Source organism: Piliocolobus tephrosceles, unplaced genomic scaffold (assembly GCF_002776525.5).
Source record: "Piliocolobus tephrosceles isolate RC106 unplaced genomic scaffold, ASM277652v3 unscaffolded_428, whole genome shotgun sequence".
Taxonomy (NCBI): domain Eukaryota; kingdom Metazoa; phylum Chordata; class Mammalia; order Primates; family Cercopithecidae; genus Piliocolobus; species Piliocolobus tephrosceles.
This window is the reverse complement of record NW_022327420.1, coordinates 1-13,238: the sequence shown is the minus strand read 5'-3', so window position 1 is coordinate 13,238 and position 13,238 is coordinate 1. Positions and strand designations below refer to the sequence as shown.

At 39.2% G+C, this 13,238-nt stretch overlaps 1 long non-coding RNA gene across 1 annotated transcript; it reads left to right on the top strand.

The window, feature by feature from the left end:
- Positions 1–1,330: 1,330 nt before the first annotated feature.
- LOC113220086 lies at positions 1,331–12,031 on the top strand. Its single transcript, XR_003307028.1, has 3 exons — positions 1,331–1,387; positions 6,410–6,643; positions 11,574–12,031. It is a non-coding gene; the product is annotated as an uncharacterized LOC113220086 (long non-coding RNA).
- Positions 12,032–13,238: the final 1,207 nt, after the last annotated feature.

The window sequence follows — 13,238 nt, the reverse complement described above, 5'->3', positions numbered from 1 at the left end:
TATGATATTGACTGTGGGTTTGTCATAAATGGCTCTTATTATTTTGAGGCATGTTCCGTCAACACCTAGTTTCATGAGAGTTTTTAACATAAAAGAATGTTGAATTTTATCAAAGACCTTTTCTGAGTCAACTGAAATAATCATGAGGTTTTTGTCTTTAATTCTGTTTATGTGGTGAATTACTTTTATTGATTTGCATATGTTGAACCAGCCTTGCAACCAAGGGATGAGGCCGACTTGATCTTGGTGGATAAGCTTTTTGATGTATTGCTGGATTTGGTTTGCCACTACTATATTGAAAATTTTGCATCAAAGTTTATCAGAAATATTAAGCTAAAGTGTAGCAAATACATTGAAAATAATAACAGACTGATTAAAAGACTAAATAATATGAATCCTAAGTTTTTTCACAACTGACTTATAGAGTAAAAGCATTGCCAAACTAAATTAGCTTGGCCAAAAACTGTACAGGGTCTGAGATGTTGTCTCAACTTCCACTACTCATTGTGAGGTGGACCTGTAGTAACTATATTTGATGCAAAATTTCATGTTGATGGAAGCTGAGATGTCCTGCAGTCTCAGAGGGACAGAATTCTGGTGTATCTCTCTTTGGCCTGTCAGGAATGAAGATCTAGGCTCTACAGGTTTTGTCAAAATTTGCAAGATGTAGGAAATGGGGCAGGATTTAGGCTGTGAGGCAAAGCCTAGAGGTATAAAGAAACAGCTTCTGTCCCTGGGCTCAGGAAGTCACGATAGTTTCAGAGGGGATTTTGGAGTGAGCATAGTACAATCTTTGCAACCATTCCTTCCCCTTATTTGTTCATAGGCCAGATGTGCTCAACCAGGGGGCATCTCGGGTCTCATGAACAGAGTCCTGGAGAGACAAAGGGTCAATCCTGAGGAAGAGGCTCAATAGGGAGGAAGGACCCACCATTTTCTCTCCTGAGAAAAATCCTTCTCCCTAGGAAACCATAGGATTTTCCTTGGTCCCAGTGAGAGTTTTTCTGAGTGAAGAGAACAGAGAGAGCAAGGGACTGATGTGTTATCTGTTTCCACCACCTGCAGTGATTCTGAAACCATGGGGGGCAGGAGAATTACCTTCAGAATCATGAGCAATCCAAATGCCATGGTTTCACACAAGACACGGGAGGTTCTTATCTCTGGGGGGTAGGCACTGGTCATTGATATTCTTTAAAGCTCATTCACTGATTACAAAGTAAGCCAAATTAATAATCTACTGCAAGTTTTATTAATCTCACTTTACTTCACACACAATTCATACAGACACATTGTTAATATACAGATTTTGATGATTGGACAGGGTTGGACCCAAGATTCTGTACTTCTATGAAGCCCTGTGTTCTGTCCAGGTGTCATTTACTCTCAGGTGAGTACACTGATCACCATAACTAACAAGATATTGATCTGTGATTATTAGAAATAAAAAGACCTGTCGGTTATGTTTTATTGGGAAGATTCTATTAACATTTAAATACAGTTTAAAAACACAGATTTACAATGAAAACTAACAAGCAAATATTAAAAGTGAAGGAGCTATTCCCCAAACTAGTTTCCACTGAGATACTACCAGAGAAAAACAACTCTCAGGACAGGGATTCTGCTTCAAAGACACAGATTGCACAGCTGGATGGTTGATCTAGAATTTCCCAAAATTCCATCGTTTACTCACGAAATGCAGTTTAAGAACTTTCTAATTTGACTGTAGTTTCATACTCACACACTTCAGTGTATTGTGTATTATTCCATTTATGATAAGTATAACTTATTTGAAAATGAATTACGTACTGGTGAGAGAATTTTCACTTTAAATTAAACATAAACTGACACCATAAAATTAGCAGCATCTGTTTGTCTGTTCCAAAAATTACCTCAGTTCTACCCAGGACACCTGAGGTTGCTTGAAAACAAATGCAAAAAAACTTGGGGTAAAAAATAAGAACACCCTTCCAATGTTACAAATGCATCCCAGTTTCAATTATTCACATTCACGAGAATGATTCACATATATCCCACATTAGCAAAATTTCACCTACTCTCGCCTAAAAATTGACTAATCAAAAAAATCCAAGACAAAATAATAAATTCAAATCCATCCAGTAACCTGAGGGGGAAACCTACACCTCAAAATGTACTACATAGATATTCACACAGGATGTCACCTACTGTGAAAACGCATGCACAGAGACAGTCCCTTCACATGATCAGAATACTCAACACTCCACAACAATATATTAGATATGGGATCATCTTGAAATGCAGTCATCACTAACCAGTTGTCCCTTTTGCATAGACAAAAACCTGAGGACCACATTATGTTATGTATAAATGACTGTACACCTGTGTGTGTGTGTGTGTGTGTGTGTGTGTGTAGGGATCCGTGGAATCCAATAGACATTGCAGTGATAACCCCTCCATGTTCAGATTCTTGATTCTATATTCGAGTGAAATGACTTGCCAGTGGGGAACAATATAAGTCTTTGCAGGAAATGCTCTTGTGAAAGCTAGAGAGCCCAATCATAAAGCATCGAGTGCTGGAAACATGCATTGAAGTTAGATGAAATACTCAACGCACAAATAAGACTGTGAAAGACATTCAGGAAATCATGCAATCACCGAGAGGCTGATTGATGACATTCCCCAAATTTATGATTGCAAGAAAAGAGAAATACTCATGACATTCTATTTCCAGTGGTTGGGGATGTACGAAGGCAATTTAAGAAATCATGAAATCAAGAAACTTGAGTAATCAGAAGCTATGCCAACTAAAACCTTCGGTTCATTTAACAAAGGATGAAAATAAAAACCACATATCACACAGCATGGGAGATGGCATTTTCATATGTATGTGATAATGGATCAACATTTGAGAGAGATGCAATAAAAAGTTCTAAATTTGACAAAAGCAAACAACCGGAATTAAACACTGGAAAAGCCTGGGTGACGGGAGTGGGGCACCCTGTCTCAAGAAGAAAGAAACAGAGAGATTTAAAAGCAGGGAGTGAAACAGAGGTTTGTACACTATTGTTACTACTGGCCCTTGTTTCAGTAGGAAAAGGCGAAAAGAAGGCATTTATGTCATGGATTCTTGCATGGATTGTTCAGGATCTGTGATGTTGCCTCCGTTTCCAGTTAAGCATTGTGTGGTGGACTGGCAGTTCCCACATTTGGTGCAAAATGTAAAGCTGATGAATGTAGACATGTTCCCCAACTAGGAGGGGCAGAATTTGGGTGTGTCTTCAGGTCCTTTGGCTTACCAGGAATGAAGATCCTGGCTCCAGGGATTTTGTCAAAATGTCTTAGAGAGTGAGAAACGGGGCAGAATTTAGGCCCAGGGCCCAGGCCTTGAGGTGTGAAGAAACACCCTGGCCTCAGGGCCCATGAAAGCAGGATGATTTTAGGGAAGATGGTGGAAGGAGAGGACTGTGGCCTTTGGCCCCGTTTCTTTCCATTGTCTTTTCATGGGGCAGGTGTGTTCAATCAGAAGGCTTCCATGTGCCGGATGAAAAGAGTCCTGGGGGAGGAAAGAAGCGCTGCTTAGAGAGTTGCTCCACAGGGAGAAAGGAGCCACCATTTTCAGGAGAATGATCCCCAGAAGCATGAGCAGTCCAGATGTCGTGGCTTCACACAAGACGCTGGAGGGCGTTATGTCTGAAGCCGGGACCTGGGCATCAGTGTTCTTTCATGCTCATAACTGATTTTAAGGTGAGCCCAATGGATCACCTGTCTGCCAGTCATGCTCATCACACTGTAGTTTGCACACACGTCACACAGAGACACTGTTAATACGCACATTTGTGTGCTTGAGCAGGGTTGCACCAAAGATTCTGTGATTGTACGGAGCCCTGAGTTTTGCCCTGGACATCTTTACTCTCAGGTCGGTCAACTTGGATCACTGCACCGAACGAGAAATGGAGCCTGAAATCCAATCAGCGAATACACAAAAGGAAGGAGCCATTTCCCACAACCATTTCCACTGCAACACCCCTCGGATGAACAAGTCTCATTGCAGGTCAGGGACCGTGCTTCAGAGACGCACCTTTGGTAGCTGGACGATTGACCTGGAATCTCCCAAATGCCATTTTTATACACACCAAATGAGATTTATTTCGGTGCTTTCTGATTTTATTTTAGTTGAATACACACACGCTCCTGTGTTTGATTTCCTTTATTATCAATACGACTTACTTCCAATTGACTCACATACCATTGGGATGATTTTCCGCTTCAATTCATTGGAAATGGACACTATTCTATAGGCAAGTGTGTGTGTCTGTCTGTTTCCAGAATTCTGTGGGTTCCACCAAGGGCACAAGTCCTAGGGCGCCTGAGGTCCATTCAACAAGCAATGTAAAAACGGCGAGGCAGGTTCAAACAAGAACACCCTTCCTCTCTTCAAATGCTTTGCAGTTTCCACTACTCAAGGTGGCGTGAAGGATCCACAGAAGTCCCACATTCGCAAAATTTCAACTTCTGGTGCTCATCAACAACTGAAGAATGAAACACACCCCAAGAGAAAATAGTCAACCCCGTCCCCTGCAATAACCTCACGCGCAACCCTACACCGAAATACGTCCTCTTCAGAAATTCACACTGAATGTCATCCACCATGAATACAAATACACAGACAATTTCTCCACAGGTTCAGAAGACTCAGGACTGCAAAACTCGATGTTTCCCATATCTGGGCTCATCCTGAAACACAGCTATCACTATCCAGTTGTCCCTCTTCTGTAGACAGAATCCTGGGCTCCTCATTACTTTATGTCGGATTGACTGTGTATGTGATGGTGTGTGTGTGTGTGCGCGCCAACCCCCTCGTGGGTGTGTGGGTGTGTGCGTGCGCACTGCGTGTTGGTGGAGACTTTCCCTGAGATCACTGGTACACAAAGAGAGCCCTCTTGCTGTGTTTGTTCTTCCCTTTGAATCTCCTGGTCCTCCCTTGCAGAGAAGTGAGTGTGCCAGTGTTCATGGACTCCTGATGTTTCACATTTGCGTTAGTTTACTTAAAATATTGCTAGGGAATAATTCTGTACTTATGAAACAGTGTGTGTGTTTGCTTGCGTGAGCTTGTGGGCATGCGCAATCATGCCTGTGTGAGTGTGATTTTGTTTGTGTTTATATGTCTGGGTGTGTGTGTATTTGAACCGGGATGTGCTTCCAACTATTTGCTTTTGGGATATGCAATCATCCTTTCAGGCATTGAAGGACAGGAAGTCGCACCTTGACTTTCTGACTTGAGAATTGTCAATGAAGTACAGTTAATAACACAGCGTATTTGATTCCTTAATATCAAAGAAGAGATTTGTGGAGTCAAAAAGATATTCCAGCGACAACCTTTCCATGTTCAGCCTGTTGATTCTGTATCCGAATGAAATGACTTGCCATGGGAAACAACACATGCCTTTGCAGGAAATGCTCTTGTGGAAGCTATATACCCAAATCATAAATCATCAAGTGTTGGAAACATGCACTGAAGTTACACGAAATAGTCAGAGCACTAACTAGACTGTGAAAGACTTTCAGGAAATCATGCAATCACTGACATACCAATTGATGACATTCCCTGAGTTTATGATTGCAAGAAAAGAGAAATACTCATGACATTCTATTTCCAGTGATTGCGGATGTATGACGGCAATTTAAGAAATCATGAAATCAGAAAACTTGACTAATCAGAATCTATGCCAACTAAAACCTTTGGTTCATTTAAGAAAGAATGAAAATAAAAACAACATATTACACAACATGGGAGATAATATTTTAATATGTATGTGATAATGGATCAACATTTGAGAGAGATGAAATGAAAAGTTCTAAATTTGAGAATAGCATATAACCAGAATTAAACACTGTAAATGCCTGGGTGATGGGAGTGAGTCCCTGTCTCAAGAAGAAACATAGAGATTTAAAAGCAGGGCGTCTAAAAGAGATTTCCATACCATTGTTAATACTGGCAGTTGTTTTAGTAAGAAAGGGAAAAATAAACCATTGGTCTTAGGGATTCTTGCATCTATTTTTCATCATCTGAGAAGTTGCTTCCAATTCCAGTTAAGCACTGTGTGGTGGACTTGCAGTTAACACATTTCGTGCAAAATTTCATGCTGATGAAGGTAGACTTGTTTCCGAAACTAAGAGGGACAGAATTTGGGTGTTTCTTCGGGACTTTTTGCTTAATAGGAATAAAGATCCTGGCTCTAGGGATTTTCTTAAAATTTTTCAGATAATGAGAAAGAGAATAGAATTTAGGCCAGACGCCAAGGCCTCGAGGTGTACAGAACCTTCCCCGGTCTCGGGGCCCATGAAATCAGGATGATTTTAGGGAGGATGGTAGAATGAAGGGAGTGTGACCTTTGGCCTCCTTTCTTTCCCTTTTCTTTTCATGGGTCAGGTGTGCTCTATCAGAAGGCTTCCCCTTTCTGTTGGACAGAGTCCTGGAAAAAGAAATGAGCCCTGCTGAGAAAGATGCTCCACTAGGAGAAAGGAGTCACCTTTTTCAGGGGCATGATCCCCAGAAGCATGAGAAATCCAGATGCCATTGTTTTACACAGGATGTTGGAGTTTCTTTTCTCTTTATCCGGGACCTTGGCATCGGTGTTCTGTAATGCCCATAACTGATTTTGAGGTGAGTCCACTTGATAACCTGTCTGCGTGTCATACTCATTCCACTGCAATTCACACACATGTCACACCGAAACACTCTGAATGACCATATTTATGTGCTTGAACAGTGTTGCACCCAGGATTCTGTGATTCTACAGAGTCCTGAGTTCTGTCCTGGACATCTCTACTCTTGGGTAGGTCAACTTTGATCACTGTACCTAATGATAAATGTACCATTAAATCTATTCAGCAAATACACTAAAGGAAGGGGCTATTCTCCACAATCGTTTCACTCTGGTAGGTCAACATTAATAACTGTACCTAAGAAAAAATGGATCTGTGATGATTCCACATCAAAGAACCTGTTGATTTTTTGCCATTTGAATGAATTATGTTAACATTTAAATAGAGTTTAAAACCGCAGATTTCCCATGAAATCTAATCAGCAGATACACAAAAGGAAGGAGCCATTCTCCAAAATCGTTTCCACTGAAACACCACCACCAATAAACAAGTCTCATTGCGGGAAAGGGATCCTGCTTCCAAGATCCAGTTTACACAGTTGGACGATTGACCCAGAATCTCCTCAATGCCATTTTTTTACACCCCAACTGAGATTTGTTTCATGGTTTTCTAATTTTATTTCAGCTGAATACACACACTCCTGTGTTTCAATTTCTTTCAAACACCTTTTAAGAATGAAGTATCTTGCTGCTTCACCCCTTATATAACTAATGCCCACCCACCGGTTCCACTACATTTACCCATCAATTACCCAATTTACCAATGAAATATCAGCAGTCAATTAAGTTTTGTGTCTTAGGTTGTATCCTTTTGCATTCCTCATGGAATTTAATGGACACAGCTTAAATTGTGATTATAGAACAGTTGAATCAGTTTTACTAATCAGTGTTATGGGCAAATACGATAGGAGTGGAACTGGGTTAGGACACAGAGACACACATAGGCTCAAAATAAAGGGATGGAGGAAGATCTACCAAGGAAATGGAAAACAAAAAACGGCAGGGGTTGCAATCCTAGTCGCTGATAAAACAGAGTTTAAACCAAAAAAGATCAAAAGAGACAAAGAAGGCTATTACATAATCATAAAGGGATCAATTCACCAAGAAGAGCTAACTATCCAAAATATATATGCACCCAATTCAGGAGCACCCAGATTCATAAAACAAGTCCTTAGAGACTTACAAAGAGACTTAGGCTCCCACACAATAATAATGGGAGACTTTAATACCCCACTGTCAGCATTAGAGAGATCAATGAGACAGAAAGGTAACGATATACAGGAATTGAACCCAACTCTGCACGAAGCAGACCTAATAGACATCTACAGAACTCTCCACCCCAAATCAACAGAATATACATTCTTCTCAGCACCACGTCGCACTTATTCCAAAATTGGCCACATAGTTGGAAGTAAAGCACTCCTCAGGAAATACAAAAGAACAGAAATTATAACAAACTGTCTCTCAGACCACAGTGCAATCAAACAAGAACTCAGGATTAAGAAACTCAATCAAAACTGCTCAACTAAATGGAAACTAAACCTGCTCCTGAATGACTACTGGTTACATAATGAAATGAAGGCAGAAATACAGATGTTCTTTGAAACCAATAAGAACAAAGATACATCATACCAGAATCTCTGCACACATTTAAAGCAGTGTGTAGGATAAAATTCATGGCAATAAAGGCCCACAAGAGAAAGCAGGAAAGATCTAAAATTGACATCCTAATATCACAATTAAAAGAACTAGAGAAGCAAGAGCAAACACATTCAAAAGCTAGCAGAAGGCGAGAAATAACTAAGATCAGAGCAGAACTGAAGGAGACAGAGACACAAAAAACCCTTCAAAAAATCAATGAATCCAGAAGCTGGTTTTTTGAAAAGATTAACAAAATTGATAGACAGTTAGCAAGACTAATAAAGAAGAAAAGAGAGAAGAATCAAATAGATGCAATAAAAAATGATAAAGGGGATATCACCACTGACCCCACAGAAATACAAACTACCATCAGAGAATACTAAAAACACCTCTACATAAATAAGCTAGAAAACCTAGAATAAATGGATAAATTCCTGGACACATACATTCTCCCAAGACTAAACCAGTAAGGAGTTGAATCCCTGAATAGACAAATAACAGGCTCTGAAATTGAGACAATAATTAATAGCCTACCAACCAGAAAAGTCCAGGACCAGACAGATTCATAGCCGAATTCTACCAGAGGTACAAGGAGGAGCTGGTACCATTCCTTCGGAAACTATTCCAATCCATAGAAAAAGAGGGAATCCTCCCTAACTCATTTTATAAGGCCAACATCATCCTGATACCAAAGCCTGGCAGAGACACAACAAAAAAGAAGAGATTTTTAGACCAATATCCCTGATGAACATCCATGCAAAAATCCTCAATAAAACACTGGCAAACCAAATCCACAGCACTTCAAAAAGCTTATCCACCATGATCAAGTGGGCTTCATCCCTGGGATGCAAGACGGTTCAACATACACAAATCAATAAATGTAATCCAGCATATAAACAGAACCAAAGACAAAAACCACGTGATTATCTCAATAGATGCAGAAAAGGCCTTTGACAAAATTCAACAGCTCTTCATGCTAAAAACTTAATAAATTCGGTATTGATGGAACATATCTCAAAATAATAAGAGCTATTTATGACAAACCCACATCCAATATTATATTGAATAGGCAAAAACTGGAAGCATTCCCCGTGAAAGCTAGCACAAGACAGGAATGCCCTCTTTCACCCGTGCTATTCAACATAGTGTTGAATTTCTGGCCAGGGCAACCAGGCAAGAGAAAGAAATAAAGGGTATTCAATTAGGAAAAGAGGAAGTCAAGTTGTCCCTGTTTGTAGATGCCATGATTGTATATTTAGAAAACCTCATCATCTCAGCCCAAAATCTCCTTAAACTGATAAGCAACTTCAGCAGTCTCAGGAAACAAAATCAATTTGCAAAAATCACAAGCATTCTTATACACCAATGACAGACAAATAGAGAATCAAATCATAAGTGAACTTCTATTCACAATTGCTTCAAAGAGAATAAAATTTCTAGGAATCCAACTTACAAGGGATGTGAAGGACCTCTTCAAGGAGAACTACTAACCACTGCTCAATGAAATAAAAGAGGACAGAAACAAATGGGAGAACATTCCATACATTCCATGCTCATGGATAGGAAGAATCAATATTGTGAAAATGGCCATACTGTGCAAAGTAATTTATAGATTCAATGCCACCCCCATTAAGCTACCAGTGACTTTCTTCACAGAATTAGAAAAGCTACTTTAAAGTTCATATGGAACCAAAAAAGAGCCCACATTGCCAAGACAATCCTAAGTCAAAAGAACAAAGCTGGAGGCATCACGATACCTGACTTCAAACTATACTACAAGGCTACAGTAACCAAAACAGCATGGTACTGGTACCAAAACAGAGCTATAGACCAATGGAACAGAACAGAGCCCTAAGAAATAATACCACACTTCTACAACTATCTGATCTTTGACAAATCTGACAAAAACAAGAAATGGAGAAAGGATTCCCTATTTAATACATGCTGATGGGAAAAGTGGCTAGCTATAAGTAGAAAGCTGAAACTGTATCCTTTCCTTACACCTTATACAAAAATTAATTCAAGATGGATTAGAGACTTAAATGTTAGACCTAAAACCATAAAAACCCTAGAAGAAAACCTAGGCGATACCATTCAGGACATAGGCATGGGCAAGGACTTCATATCTAAAACAACAAAAGCAATGGCAAAAAAAGCCAAAATTGACAAATAGAATTTAATTAAACTAAAAAGCTTCTGCACAGCAGAAGAAACTACCATCAGAGTAAACAGGCAACCTACAAAATGGGAGAAAATTTTTGCAATCTACTCATCTGACAAAGGGCTAATATCCAGAAACTACAAAGAACTCAAAGAAATTTACAAGAAAAGAAAACAAACAAACAACCCCATCAAAATGTGGGCAAAGTATATGAACAGACACTTCTCAAAAGAAGACATTTATGCAGTCAACAGACACATGAAAATATGCTCATCATCACTAGCCATCAAAGAAATGCAAATCAAGACCACAATGAGATACCATCTCACGCCAGTTAGAATGGTGATCATTAAAAAGTCAGGAAACAACAGGTGCTGGAGAGGATGTGGAGAAATAGGAACACTTTTACACTGTTGGTGGAACTGTCAACTAGTTCAACCATTGTGGAAAACAGTGTGGCGATTCCTCAAGGATCTAGAACTAGAAATACCATTTGACCCAGACTTCCCATTACTGGCTATATCCCCAAAGGATTATAAATCATGCTGCTATAAAGACACATGCACACGTATGTTTATTGCATCACTATTCACAAGAGAAAAGACTTGGGACCAACACAAATGTTCATCAATGACGGACTGGATTAAAAAAATGTGGCACATACACACCATGGAATACTATGCAGCCATAAAAGAGGATGAGTTCATGTCATTTGTAGGGACATGGATGCAGCTGGAAACCATCATTCTCAACAAACTACTGCAAGAACAGAAAACCAAACACCACATGTTCTCACTCATGGATGGGAATTGAACAATGAGAACACCTGGACACAGGAAGGGGAATATCACACACCAGGGCCTGTTGTGGGGTGGGGGGAGGAGGGAAGGATAGCATTAGGAGATACACCTAATGTATATGACGAGTTAATGGGTGTAGCACACCAACATGGCACATGTATACATATGTAACAAACCTGCACGTTGTGCATATATACCCTAGAGTATAAACTATAATAAAATAAAATCATAAAATAAAAAAGGGACGATGAAAATAAATGAAATGTAACACACAGCATGTGAGATGATGTTTTAATACATATCTAAAAATGCTTTAAAATTCAATAGAAATAAAAGAAAATCTTCTGAAACTTGACAAAAGGAAACAACAAAAATTACAGACTGGAAAAGCCTGGCTGACTGGAGTGATGTCCTGTCTCAAGAAGGAACAAACAAACACAAAAACAAGCAAAGGATTCTGAAAGCAGAGAATCAAACAGATATTTGTACACCGTTCTTCCTTCTTCCTACTAGCACTCTTCATAGTAGGAAAAGGCAAAAACAACCCAAATGTGTCACGAATTACTTCATCAGTTTTTTAGGATCTGAAATACTGCCACAATTTTCAATTACTCATTGTGGGGTGGCCATGCAGTTACCACATTTGGTCCAAAATTTTATGCTGATGAAGGTAGACCTGTCCTGCATTTTCAGAGGGACAGAATTCTGGTGTTTCTCCAGGTTCATTGGCTTACCAGGAATGAAGATCCGGGAAGAATGTATGTGTGTGTGTATGTATGTATGTATGTATGTATGTATGTATGTACCTATGTATTTCCTGTTTTTGAATTTAAAAAATACGGGATACATGTGCAGAACGTACAGGTTTGTTATATAGGTATCTTTTGCCATGGTGGTTTATTGCACCTATTGACTTATCCTCCAAGTTCTCTTCCCTCACCCCTAGTCCCCAGTGGGCCATGTTGTGTGTTGTTCCCCTCACTGTGTCCTTATTTTCTCAATGTACAACTTTCACTTATTAATGAGAACATGTGGTGTTTGATTTTTTTGTTACTGTGTTAGTTTGCTCGGTATAATGGCTTCATCCATGTGCCTGCAAAAGATATAATCTCATTCCTTCTTATGACTGCATAGTATTTTATGATGTATATGTACCACATTTTCTTTATCCAGTCTAGCACTGAAGGGCATTTGGGTTGGTTTCATTTCTTTGCTATTATATATAGTGCTGCAATAAACATACATGTGCATTCGTCTTTATAGCGAAATGACATATTCCTTTGGGTATATAGCCAGTAATGGGATTACTGGGTCAAATGGTGTTTCTGGTTCTCGATCCTTGAGGAATCACCATACTGTCTTCCACAATGGTCGAACTAATTTACAGTTTCCCCAACAATGTAAAAGCGTTCCTCTTTCTTCTCTGCCTCACCAGCATCTATTGTTTCTTAACTTTTTAATAATCACCATTCTGATGCATGTGAGATGGTATCTCATTGTAGTTTTGATTTTCACTTCTCTGATGATGAGTATTGTTGAGCTTTTAAAAAATATATTTGTTGCTTAGATAAATGTCTTCTTTTGATAAGTTTCTGTTCATATCCTTTGCTCACTTTTAAAGGGGTTGTTTGTTTTTTTGCTTGTAAATATGTTTAAGATCCTTGTCAATTTTGTTATTAGACTTTTGTCAGATGGGTAGGTTGCAATAATTTTCTCCCATCCTGTAGGTTGATTGCTCATGCTGATGATAGTTTCTTTGCTGTGCAGAAGGTCTTTAGTTTAATTAAATCCGATTTGTCAATTTTGACTTTTGTTGCAATTGCTTTTGACATTTTTGTCATGAAGTCTTTGTCCTTGCCTGTGTCCTGAATGGTGTTGCCTAGGTTTTCTTCTAGGGTTTTTATGGTTTTGGATTTTACATTTAAGTCTTTAATCCATCTTGAGTTAATTCTTGTATAATGTGTAAAGAAGGGGTCAAGTTTTGGTTTTCTG